Below are 9,554 nucleotides of genomic sequence, written 5' to 3'. Positions count from 1 at the left end.
GTATGTGCACTCCATTTTGGAACTGTTTTCTTAATCTTATGCCAGATCTCACGATCTCCTGACCTGCCTGCGTCCTGCAGATCGAAGTTCGAGTGGAATTCTTTTTCCAAGCCACTAAACAACTCATTAGTGTCTCACAAACACATACTCTTACAAATATAATCAAGGCACCCACTGATGACTCTGTTTGCCAATTATCATAATTAGTGGGTGTAATGAAAACTGTGAGAAAACTCGGGACATCAGCGCTCGTCGAGCCACCCTGAATCTGTTGCCTTCTCTCTCTCTACTCTTTGCCAGGGAAAATGTGCCCATTACCGTGCCCTTTGAGGGCAGATGCACAAGAAGCAGATGACATTGTGTATGTTTCCCTTTGACAGGCATAACACAGCGTGGCCTGTGGTGGGAAGTTAGAATAGGGTCATTTTACTGAGACTGGTGAAAGAACTTTTATGGAGCTAGATCTTCCTAAGCCCTGGGCTCACATCACAATCTTATGCAATATTCTGTACTGTAGATGGACACAACTCGCACTGAGAGCCTGGGAGGTGTGGAGAATGGGTTACAAAGTGGTGATTGTTGACATCAAAGAGGAACATTGCCGGTTAACTTGCCTCAGGAAATACAAATGTATATATATAAACATTTGTAGGCATAACCTCCATGAGAGACATACCGGATGCCATCTTTAAACTGAGCCAAACATTACATCACAAAGCAGCTGGCAACCTTTTTTATGTAGAAAAAAACTTTCTGTATCGTAAGAAAGAGTGTGCTCGCTGAAATACCTTTTGTTGCACATTAGCTTTTTTAAATCTCCAGAGTTCAGACGGAAAATCTGTCCTCAGTCCTTTAATCCTTAAGCATTACTGGAAAGCATACCTAAAAGAGTAGGTACTCATCGAGAAAACAAACAAGCGTCTGTCAGTGTTGCATTTTGTAATAAATATAATACAGTTTGAAGGCTGTTACTTGAGAATGTCTGTTTCAATGCAACAATAAGTAGCCATGCAACAGATGTTACTGAACTGATATCGGCTGGATGCTTCATTTCCATACTGCAAATCTTTTCTGTAAACTCCGACTGATACAAGTAAAAATATATGAATGAATATGGTTTAAAAAGTAAAGTTTTCCCTTTCAAATGTAACACAATGAAAGTATAAAAATATAATACAGTTAAAATATAAAAGTTAAAAACTCAAAAGCACTTAAGAAGCTTCTTTTCACCACTGTAAAGTATATAAAAGTCATAGATCATTTAAGCATGACAAGAGGGCTGAAGCAACTCCTGCAAAATAATCAACATGTTTACATGCAAACACGTTGGTGTGCAGCGCAGCATTGCTGGATGTAAACTTTCTCCTTTCTGTTAAAAGCCTTGAGGGGAGTTCTGTGCTCTCTGGATTCAAAGGATTGGGTGACAAAGCAGACGGTAGGCCATAAATAAATCTTCTGCAGAAAAATGTCTCAGAGGGCATTGCACAGGACGAGGCAATTACATAATTACACTTTGGTGAGATCTTTTGGGACCAAAAACAGCCAGAGGCTTGGGAATGTCTGCTGCTGTACCTTTTTTCAGCTTTTCAGGCTTGCATGATTGCAGAAGCAGCATGGCCCGATTACTCTCCCGACTGGCCTTTTTGACACTCAGGATACGAGTTGGTTTCATTATTTCCACAATCAATTTTCTTATTTGGCATTAAAAGTGCCGAAAAATAACTGCTAGCAGCTGTCAATGTAATGATACTCACCACTTTTGCTATTCTTTTTTGAGTTAATAATAGCTGCCGTTTCCCATTTTTTGTGTTAATTACTCGCATCTTTCAATAAATCACAGCTTTACTGTGGATGTACAATATTTGTCAGCAACATCTGTTTAGTTGTTCAAGTCAGCCATTTACTTGGGAGAAGCTTAATCCATTAAGGCATGTAGACGAGGTCAAGGGTACCTGAATGGGGGGAAAAAGGTTATTTTAAGCTACAATGATGACGAAGGGTGTGCCCTTTCAGAAACTACTGATCTACTGGGATTTCAGTGCACAATCATCTGTGGGATTTTCAGAGAACTGCCCAAATAGAAAAACAAAAATGCAGTTAGCGGTGGTTCTGTGATCTGATGAGCATAAACAATCGGAAAATGAATCTGTCCTGCAACCATCGACAATGCCAACAACTACTGTATCAGAAATTCAAGCTGATGCTGCTGGTGCAGTGGTGTCGGGCATGTTTTTTGGCACACTTTGTCACCAGCTGAGCATCATTTAAATGCCACAGTATTGATGTTAACCATGTCTAACCTTGACCAAAGTGTCATCTTTTATTGGCTACCCCGAGTAGGATAACATGCCATGTCACACAGCTCATTTTATCTCGGCCTGTTTTCTTGACGACAGAGCGAGATCACTTTACTCACTTGGCTTCCATGACCAAAGATGTAATGTTGTTAGGGTACCTTCGGGTGGTGTTGGAACTAGATGTATGCTTCTTGAAGGCATTGCCCAAAATATATGCACAACTGCACGTAATCATCTAAGATGCAACTGATAATGTTGGAAGCAAGTGTAACACTGATACAGTGATAGATACGATATTTAGCATACCCTGTGGGTCTTTGCCTGGTTGGTAATCCATCCTCAGATACAGCTTTAGCATGCTATCAGGTGCAAGGTCAGGGCGCTGCATATCAAATGCAAGGGCTAGTTGAATTAAACATTGAAAAGAAGCATTACACTATGAATAGCAACTGTTTGAGAGAGATTTTCTCGACCTCTTGACAGAATGATTCGCTTCAAATGGATATCCTGAAAAAAACTTTAGAGTTCTTCCAAGCTAAACTCACTGAAAATCAACAATCTAGTATTACACTACATTAATACAGCAGCTTAACCTTACTATGTCCCGAAACAGTACTTCTGTCTTGTGCTGAAGGTGATACCTCAACAGATTAGCGATTTGATAGTGGGGCCTGGCTTAAAGCATGTTGTAATTAAACGCTGATGCACCGATGGCAAGCATCCATCCTAAATAACATGGGCAAAGCAAAGTCTGAGAGGAGATGTGTGTGGCTCTGTGCTGCTTCCTGTGTGCAGAATGAAGTGCGCGTGTAAATAAGCAGAGCGCATATTAAAGCAAATATTTGTCATCAGTGCTCCTCATGAAAAAGAGATGACAGTGTATTTAATCAACCTGGCAAATAGGTTCTGTGTACTTTCAGATGCCCATCTATTGAGTGGTAAAGGTTTCTACAATCAAATTTCAGCTCTAATGTTTGTGCTAGTTTATGGTTTCAGTCAAATGGATCCACTGCAAAGACCCAAAGCAGGTGAGTGTGACGTACGAGTTTCGATTGCTTAGAATTGTAACCCTCGCTCAGTTATGTTTAGTCAAGTCATCATGCAATGATTCCTCCACCATATAAAGTATGAAACATTAATAGAGACCATAATTATATCAGTAATAGCCCTTTGCTAAGATTGCTGCTATGATGGATTGCACTGCTGAGGGAACCAGGAGGGTGTGTTGTTTACTGCATGATTGGGAACATTTGGACTATTTTAAAACTCAGGACAGCAAAAGAAGGTGAAATTTAATATCTTCACAATCACTGCTGGAGCAGAAGTGCTGTGAACTGATGTCAACAAGTTGAACAGCTGCAGCGAGACAAGGCAGCCTCTCCTGTCAAACCACAGCTGAAGGCAGAGCCCTCACCATCCAAATCTGGAATAATAACCTCACTGATGAATATTTATTCCAGCCCAGGTCAATTAATTTGTTGCTTGCACACTGCAACTTCAGCCAGACCTAAAGGAGGAGACAAGGGCTTTTTTGACCCCTCATCACCCATTTGCCTGATTACGTAAATGCGTTTCAGTGTTTCCATTGATGACCTCCAGCATTACTGACAAGCAACTATTGATCTACCAGTTGTGTTTTGGTGGGCAGCTGCGCAAATGAGCAGACTGGTAACACCCATCAAACTGCTAGAATATTCCGGAATAAAATGAAGAATGCTTACGAGTTTTCTGTGTCAAGCCTGTGACCTGCAAACACACACACAAGCCGGCACACGTAACTCCACAGTTACGTGTGCCGGCTTGTGTGGTTCTAGCATTGTGGTCCTGTGCAGTGTCTCTTACGTGGTCCATTTACAGTGTTTGCATAATATAAAATGTACTTTTAACAGGTCTGTAAAGATAAACTCCCATTCTGGAAAACAAAAGCAGTAAAAACTGAATCCAGTGATTCGCAAATATCATAAAGTATCTAAAGTGAGACATTTTCAGTATTTCATGAAAAATATTAGCTCATTTTGAATTTGATAGCAGCAATATATTTCAAAAGATCTGGGACAAAGCCCATATTTAGCACTGTGTAGCATCCACGGTTCTTTTAATAACAGTCAGTAAAGATTTAGGAACTGAGGAGACCAGTTGCTGGAAATGCTCTCCCATTCTCGTCTGCTATAAGATTCTAGCTTGGCCTTTCCTGAAAAAGACGGTCCTTCTTCTCTGTAGCCTGGAGGATATTGTGTCATTGTTTTTCCCAATAGGAAACAATAAAACTGGAACTCATGTGCAGTGTCTAATATTGACACAATATGATTCTAAAACACCAGTCAAGCACCTAAAACCTCCTCAAGTATCTCCCCCACATCCTTGATCTCTTCCTGGAACCTGTAAATAGTATTCAGGCCCAGGGGAGGACAAAGGAGAAAACAGGTGAGTGTGTGTGTGTGTGCTACACCTAGGAATTGACTTTGCACTAAAATTAGTGCACAGACACATTTGCACACACTAAATGGCCACATGGTGACCAATTACATTCCTGTTGCTAATCCTTATCTTACAGGATCTGTCAACCGTACACTAAATAGTTGCTCAAGCTCCTGGGAGACAGGTGCAAAGTGGTAGCTAAAGAGCAAAAGTGCCTAGAAAAATGTCTATTATCTAAAACAGCATACATTCCCAGTGCATCAGTGCCATTGCACCAATACACCAAGATTAGTCAATAACTGATTCACAAATAGTACAGTGATTAACTGAGATTATCTGCAGATCAGTCTCTACTTCTTCAGTGTTGCCAGTGTAGTTTGAATGAAAACATCTTCTGAGTCATCATCTCTTCTTTGACTGGCAACCTTTAAGCACTGGGAAGTGAGGGAACCAGCTGCTAAAGTTTTGAAAGCCAAACATTTTTTAATTCTTGCAGTTGTCCTCTGATTTAGTTTTTAAATTGTGTGAAAGGTCTGGGTTGTAGGGAGGCCACCGTAGCCTTCACTGAAGAAGGGTAATCCCTGCCCATCTTTATTTCTGAAAGACTCAGCCTCCATATTTTTACTTAAATATGGAGTTTCGGTAATTCGTAAATTAATGTTTTGCTTTGTTTTTTTTAAACCTTTTTGCACAGAATCCCAAAGTTAGATGCTTTTCATCTTGAATACCTCTCTGCCTCTCTGTGCCTGTTCATGCAATAAAACCAGGATGGAAAAAACACCAGACTTTCAGTCCTAATGAGACTTACAAATAGTGCACACGTAAACCTCATTTCATCAGCTCATGATCATCTTTTATCTTCAAACAGCCACTGTGAAAAGTGGAAGCGCTTTCTTTCCAGTGCTATGATTTGCTTTCAGGAGCAGGGCCAGTCAGCTGATCCAGCTCCAGTGGCCCTGCTAGATCCAGTGATTGCATCAATATCCCTTAACACGCCCCATTCACTTTTTTCCCCCCTCTTCTTTTAATTAGCGATGGAAAGTAATCGTCTCTCACGAAAGGGATGATGTATTGTTTTTAAAATAGACTTGGCAAAGCAGTTGACTTTTGTCCAGATTATTTCAAAGTCTGCCAAAATTTAAATGACACAAATAATCCTGGCTTCTGGGAAAAAGGATGATGGCGTATGTGCTGCGTCTCCTTTTCAAAGTAATCTTTCAGTTAACAAAAGAGTGCGTCACATGCACATTCACATGGGGTCACAGCATTGCAAGTACATCATTTTCACTTAAATTCTGGCACGGCACTTCCTTTTGCTTGTATAACTCTTGCTTTCTTGAGATCAGAAGGCTGACTTTTCCTGGCTTGGTCTTTGTGCTGCTTCCAAGGTGCTGTAAGTGACAAGGAAAGTAAAGAGATCAGGGCACGACGTTGATTACCTAGCCCACAGGTGTAAAGCCGATCCCTCTCTCTGGCACGAGGATGTCCTTAAGTGGTGTGCTGCTCCTCTTCTGTTACCCGTTACTCTCTTTGGACAGAAAACTTGCCCTGTTTTCAGTGCTCTACTTGAGCAGAGATACAGTAGCTTCTGTTACTCTTGTGGCTCTTTTACATCACATTAATTAGACTGCACTGGATAGCCAGTGCCTACTTTGTTACCCTGCTATGCAACACATTACTTAGTTTGCCAGAGGTGCGATGATGTATCATTATCATATGTATCACTTGTCTTACTACAGGTACTGGTTTAGTGATATATTGTGTATTTGCTTTTAAAGCGATAAAGCTGATAATATTAAATGTTACATGATTATTTTTGATAATTTACTGTAAAGGACACAAGTCTTATCATGTCAACCTTGGCCTGCTCTTTCCCTTTCACTCTTTCCCCTCTTGAGTTCCTAATCAGGGGATCACGTGTCACCTCATGCCGAGCTTTTTTCTGCATTGTTTTCCTTTGGGACGACCTGCTTAAATCAAGCATAAACTACCTCTGTAATCTCAGGACAGGCAGGGCCGAAGAGAAAATTGTGCTGTGACGTAAGAAATAATCTTCTTGTTTGGAGAAATTGCAGCCCGAGCATAATGAGGAAATTACTTTGTGTGTGTGTGTGTGTGTATTTTGGTCTGTATTATTTACTTATTTTTTAATGGGAAAGCTTTTTGCTTAGTTAAATATTTATTTAATATGTTAAATATTTTTAGAGTCTTTGTGACTCAAGAAAAAGTTTGCTTCCCTTCAATTTATTTCAGTTATATTTTATTATAATACTAGAAATTCAATGTATGCATGTATAAAATCCATGATGTGATGATCACTGTAACACACTGGGAACATTGGCGACCCTTTCCCAGTTTGTATACTTTGGGTCTCACACAGCAGTGGGAAACATTAGCGTCCCACAACCGGATAGCAGAAAGGCCACCACTGCAGTAAACATCCACTTGTAAGGTCTGAAGCCTAAAAGATAATCTCACCTAGAAAAGAAAGAAGATGATATCGACCATCTGCTTAGTCTGGAGGGGATTTCATTGGCCTGCTGCAGCTGAGTGGAGTCATGGGGATGATTAGGCCTCCCTGGTGTCTCATTCCACTGGGTGCCAGGTTCAGTGTCACCACTGATTGGATCCTCTAATCTTGTTCTGCGTGAATTAAATTTAAAGCAAGGAGGAAGATGACCGCATTCACTTTGGGTCTGCCCCACATCTCTGTGATGGTGTGTCGCTGCAACTCCTGCTTCGTCTCTTCCATGATTAACAGTTATAGTATCAGACAGCTACCTCTCCTATGTGAGACCATTTCTATCTGACATTAACAGATATCCAAGGTTATCTGAGTTCAAACAATGCATCGAGTAACCACAGCAGCACAGTGAATATGAGTTTTGGCTGACAGCAGGCTAATTAACCCTAATTGATGCAGTGAGTTGCTTCTCCTTTTTTTAAAAAATAACCCTGTAAGAAGACATATCCTAAAGAGGTTGCTGAAACTATTAAAATTGGGGTAAGAACATGTTATTAAAATCTGGCTGGATCCTCAAGGAAGAAATGTGGTAGAAAGAAAATCTTGAAATCAAATCAGAAAAAAAAATCAAGAGTAGAAGTCACAACTGTTTAAGAACATTTCTACATGCGCAATATAGAAGAGAACTTATCAGCTAGGCTAATCAAGAAAAAAAGGCTTCACGTTGCTGGGAAACATAAAGATTGAACTGGAGTGATGGAAAATGGTCATGTGGTCTGATGAGTCCAGATTTACTCTTTTAGAGAGTGATGATGTATCAGGGTAAGAGGAGAGGCAGATGAAGTGATGTGCCCATGGCTCCTTAGTGAGTACTCAACAAGCCTGTGGATGCAGTGCTATTATTCAGGGTTGCATCAGTTGGTCAGGTTTAGGTTCAGCAATATTATCTGCTCTAAAAATGAGGTGGGCTCATTAGCACATTCACTATGAACACGCTAAACAAACTGAATATACTCAGTTTTTATCCATCCATGGATTTTTGTTTGATGATGTTTGAGTGATGATTACAGTAATAATGCAAGAAAGGTCACCACTGCACAGAATAGTTTCCAATAAGCATATTTTGCGCTCTAAGTGTTAAATAATACTGCATTAATAGTGATGTCTAATTGCCCAGCAGATGTTGAAAAGAATCACTGATTACATTTGCAGAAATATTCTAACAGATATAATCTTAGAACTTGAATATCTGAATCAAATTTTACTGCAAACTGTTTTTGTTAATCATAATTTTCATTTTGGCTCTACAGAATTCATCCTCTGCGAAACAGAGACTAAATATTTACTCTAAATTTATTGGCTGTTTATACAGTATTTGTTACCTTACCACACTTTGAGTCTGGTGAAGAATAGCTCCCAAACTAATTCTATAAAAATAATATGAAAAGGCAAATATAGTAAAGTGTTGCGTGCCTCATTGCAAATCAGATAAAAGCAGTCACACTAAGCGCAGCAACAGCAGGAGCAGCAGAGATCTACCGGAGAGCAAAGGTTCAGCCATGCAGCCTGTCACATGAGCTCTAAAAATAATTAAACATGTCATACTATCATCATCTATTCGGGACGCCGAACAAACAACAGGAGTTTGATTCCAAGTTTGTTTTGTGTCTCTGTTTACCCCACAGAGGGTTCCTTACTGGAGCTGACGTCGCTTGTTGCCCAGATATCGTTATGGTAACCCTGGCTGTTGGCTCTTTTAGGTGTGGAAGCTGCTTTGTCCTGAGGGAGCTGCTGTGCCACACATTCAGTGGAAAGGTAACAGCGCACCATTCACAAAAACAGATTTACAACACTGAATGAGCAGTTTTATCCTTTGAACATGGAGCCAGCTGGTGCGCTTCTTAAAGAAACAGGCTTGTGGTCGAACTGGGTGCCAGTGAATACAGCGAAGGGTCATCTCTATCATAATTTTCAAACTCTGGAATTGTATTTATTTTGTGAAAACATCATCGAGAAGATTTGAATAAGTAAATAAGAAAATATTTAGTCTTACGGCCAGCACAATTTGGTCGGATATTGGTTGACATAAATAAACAATGCCCTGTTTGGCACTTAGACCTGCAGTTGGCTGTGCTCTGTATATGAATGTACAAGAGTCGCTGGCTGACAAGACCGGTTTAATGTTGACCTTTATCACTCAAGGGCTGGACACAGTTGAGAGGAATCCGTCACTCCTCAGCTGTCACCATAAACAAACCCTTCTCAAGTATCCAGTTCCATTTAAATTATCCTTCAATGAAATCACAAGTTTTATTTTCCTTTATTGTTTTCCAGGCTTTGCTAACCAAGTTTAAGGGGAGACCGGATACTTTTGC

General features: G+C 40.2%; 1 long non-coding RNA gene across 1 annotated transcript; it reads right to left on the bottom strand.

Annotated features, from left to right (window-relative positions):
- Window positions 1-5,616: 5,616 nt before the first annotated feature.
- LOC102076346 (uncharacterized) lies at window positions 5,617-8,987 on the bottom strand. Its single transcript, XR_266553.4, has 3 exons — window positions 8,858-8,987; window positions 7,194-7,358; window positions 5,617-6,106 (listed from the first exon to the last, which is right to left on the bottom strand). It is a non-coding gene; the product is annotated as an uncharacterized LOC102076346 (long non-coding RNA).
- Window positions 8,988-9,554: the final 567 nt, after the last annotated feature.

Source organism: Oreochromis niloticus, linkage group LG4 (assembly GCF_001858045.2).
Source record: "Oreochromis niloticus isolate F11D_XX linkage group LG4, O_niloticus_UMD_NMBU, whole genome shotgun sequence".
NCBI classification, from domain to species: domain Eukaryota; kingdom Metazoa; phylum Chordata; class Actinopteri; order Cichliformes; family Cichlidae; genus Oreochromis; species Oreochromis niloticus.
This window is presented reverse-complemented; position numbering and strand designations above follow the sequence as displayed.